The 3,985-nt window shown below is 45.7% G+C and overlaps 1 protein-coding gene across 1 annotated transcript in view; it reads right to left on the reverse strand.

The window, feature by feature from the left end:
• MARCH7 (membrane associated ring-CH-type finger 7) overlaps window positions 1-3,985 on the reverse strand; it is a 37,673-nt gene that overhangs the window by 22,531 nt on the left and 11,157 nt on the right.

Below are 3,985 nucleotides of genomic sequence, written 5' to 3' on the forward strand. Positions count from 1 at the left end.
GGGCTGCTGGCCACAGCCTGTGTGCACAAAGGCGGGCCCGGCTCGCCCCCGAGATCGGGAGCCGGCCCGCACAACAAGGAGAAGAGTGTATGCTGTTGTCAACAATGCATTACCTGCCTAGTACCGTTTCCCATGGGCCGGTAAAGGTTAGGACCTACTACCATGGACCACACTGCCTTTCTATGAATGAAAGTGTTTTAAAATGTTCTAATTTAAGCCTAAATTAAACATTTTGTCTAGCCATACATTCAAAGTCACATGTATATTCCAGTCTTCTGTGCATAATGCATGGCTTTATACCGTTTGTGATAAATATAACTATATGATCCAAATTTTAAAAAATTCTTCATGTAACAAAAGGTCCATGAGACATGTCAGCATGTACTGATTTCCTGACTGCTGGATCTAAAATTATGAGCCTCTGCTGGCAGTTAAGGCCAGATTTGTTGGGCTCAAAGGTTGAAGTGGCTTGGTATTTCTGTATTCCTGCCACGCAAGGGGGAGGGAAATAGTACCAGTGTTGTTTATAGAAGCAGAATCAGTACAGCCAGGGTACATTGAGTCAAATAACCCTGAATAAGCATGCTGTTTACAAGCCCAAAAGTTTAAATGGTTGAAGTATTTTGATCTGCAATAACCATGTCACTTTCACAGCTGTAAAGAGAGGTCAGCAGAATTTCTCCAGTCACTCTTAAGCACTGCTTTTTTCTACATACTATTTGCTTGATTAGAAAGTGTAAAGATCTTCTGCTAACCAGCTACCTGCAACATCTAGTGCTGGTCAGACATCTTGCTAAGCATGTATATTTCTTGTAAAATGAGTCAGCCTTGAAAAAACCTACTGCAATTTAGGAAAGAACAGTCCATAATACTGCCACCGTATATAATGATTTAGTTGTTCAGAGCAAGAGAATAACTATATGTAGCATTAGAGTACTTCTATTTTTAGACTTCTTATGCTGCTAAGTTACCAAAAGATGAGAGACTGGCACACACAGTTATTCTTCTCCTGTAGTTCCCCATATTAGACAATACCTCCTTTTCATTTAAAATAAAAACCCATTACCCCTTAAGAGCAGGGGTAGGAGAGTTATGCTACTGACTGTAAACCCCGGAGATAGTTTAATAAAGATGCATACAGGACAAATGCAATTCTGTGGGCACCTGACAAGCAGTATAGGAGTACTGTATACTGCAAACTTATGGGTGGCAATGAATGTGAAGAAAGTAGAAATTTAAAAAAAACCTGCAGCCTTGTACCGTTTGTACCCTCAGGATAATTCTTGTGAAGTGGTCTGCCTTTGCACAACACAACCCTAAATGAGGCCTGCAAGATATGACTGCAATATAAAACTTATCCTTATCCGTGATGTAGTTAGACCTCTCTATAGATGCACCTTAAACTGAGAGGCAAAACCATCTGACTTAAGACTTCTGTTTACTCTGACCTTCTGAACATAATTAACCCTTTGTCCAGATCACTCCTTTGCATTTCCCAACAATAGCTGTAGATCTTTGATGCAGTTGGCTGTTCTCAGGAAAAGACAATTGGAAAGGTTGTATGTAAAGGGGATGATGAATGGTTGCCATTCTTAAGCAAGAGCCTTCGTACTGTAAGTTAGTAACAGCCTAGTTACACTGCAGTATTTGGAAGTTTAGGTAATTGTTAGGTGTGATTGCTGGATGGAGTAAAGAGCACATCCTGTCAAGTGGCTTAACTTCCTTGCTTTTGTGGGTTTCTGTAAGACGGCTGCATGTAGCCTCTTTGTCTATATTACAGTGAAATGCATGTGATAATTTCTTACGCTTGCTTAATTTGTGAGAGACACTAGTTGTGCTTTAGGAACAGGAGAAATATTCACCATTTGAAGTCTGTCAGCCTGTATCTATACAGAAGTCCTTCAGTGTTGCAGAATTAAAAACAACAACCAAAATAAATAAATTAGAGAAAACAATAGCTTCTACACCGAAGACTGTATGACAGTTGGGTTGGTTGGTGGGGCGGGGAAGGGGTGAACAATCAGGCTCGTGTGTATAGCACAAATGTTGCTATAACGCGCATGGCTGCCAAGGACCCTCGCCCTCCCCTCCCGCCCCCCACCCCACCCCACCCCCAAAAATAGACTCCTATAAGGAAACTGCCCTTTGCATGGGACCCACATCTATCTCTCAATGCCGTCTTACTTTTATTGGTTCAAACTAAAACTAAAAGCTTCAGATACAGCCCAAATTCAAATACTTCCTCCTACAGGTATTGGAGAAATCGCACAAAAAGACAAATCACCATTTAGGTTTAGTCCTTGGCAGAAAGTTTTTTTTCTAGTTAACAAGACAAAAAATCTTCCAACTGCAACTCAGCCTTATGCTTTCTTTACCTTCATGGCAGGCAAATCCTACTTCTGTTGGCATGCTACTAAAGCTCAGACTTATGGCACTAGCTGTTTCTGGTGTGGCATTATAACTTTAAGACCTAGAACTTATCCACCTAAAGAGGTATAAAAGAACTGTTTCCCTTTCCCTTCTCCCATAATGAAATCTCAGGACAGCACAGCCACTGGCACATTCAGTGTCCCTTACAATCTTTAGTTAAGATAAATGTTGCTGGTCAGTAACAGACTATGATTTAATATTGGTGTTAGAGAAGACACTTTATGTCATAAATGAAGTTCTGTGATCCAACAATACCAAAGCTTTTTGTACCCATCCCAACTATTTTCATCTCCCTCTTAAGCCTAAAGATCCCATATTTGCCATTCTTCAAATGTGTCACCTTAGGATTCTATATACCAGGATCGCCATCCTGTCAGACAAAAGATCTGGAACTATTTAATGATGCTTCTTTTTCAATAAGTAACTTTGTTTTACCTAAACAAAAGGAGGCATGGAGAGATGGTAATACAAAGTGCACAGCATTGCTCATCATCATCAACTACCATAGTCAAAACCTGGTATTTTAAGATTACTCGGGGGGGGGGGGGGGGGGGGGGGGGTGAAGGGGGGAAGACTTTAAAAGAGTAAAATTACATGGTGTCTCAAAGGATGCAAAAAGGATTAGAGAGTCTAAACTCCTTACATTTCTCTAGATCAGGGCTGTCCAACTGGGGGGCCGCATGCAGCTCATGAGCCAGGCTGCTACAGCCAGAATCTCTAGGCTCCCCTTCCTTTTTCAGTTTTGACTAATGGTGCACCGATAAAGATTTTCTGGGCCGATACTAATGGCCGATTATTGACCAGCCGTATCGGCGAATACCGATCCGATTACCGATATGCAGCCCCGCAGCTTGGAAAGCAGCATCTAGCTGGTAAGTCTGTTGGAGGGAAGGGGCGTGGGGTAGGGAAGATCAAGGCCCTTACGGTGAAAGAGGAAATGGGGCTGGGGCAGGGACAGATGCTGCGCAACTGGGGTGGAGCACAGGACAGAGCCAGGGACACCTTGTCCAGAGGGCGCAGGGAGGTGGGGAGGGGCTTAGTTCCCACCACTGTGCACCCCGAAGGAGGTATGGGGGGCACATCCCCTGGATCTGTGCAGGGGGTGAGGGCGGGCTGCCCGCTGCACACTTAGGGCTGGGGCTGCACCAGCCTCTTCCTGGCAAGAGGGCTGGGCCAGGGCTATGCTCAGGCAGAGCAGATGGTGGTGGCGTCACTGGGAAGGGGTTTATGGGGTGGGCTACAGCTGACCCAAAATTTGCCAAAGCCCCCCACCTTCCCAGCACTGCTGCCACCCACTCAAAACCCTGGGCGAGCCCCACCACTGACAATTGGCTGATGCAGCCCCGGCCCCAAGCCTGCAGCAGGCAGCCTGCCTTTACCCTGTGCACAGATCTGGGGAGCACGTGCCCCCCATGCCTCCCCCAGGGGAGCACAAGACCCCCCCCCCACCTGAATGAGCCACCCTGCTGCCCCACACTCTGCCCCACCCATACAGCACCTGCCCCAGCCCGACTCCCTTCCTCACTGCGCACACGGGGGGGGGGGGGGGGGGGCG

Source organism: Alligator sinensis, unplaced genomic scaffold (genome assembly GCF_000455745.1).
Source record: "Alligator sinensis unplaced genomic scaffold, ASM45574v1 scaffold389_1, whole genome shotgun sequence".
Classification (NCBI taxonomy): domain Eukaryota; kingdom Metazoa; phylum Chordata; order Crocodylia; family Alligatoridae; genus Alligator; species Alligator sinensis.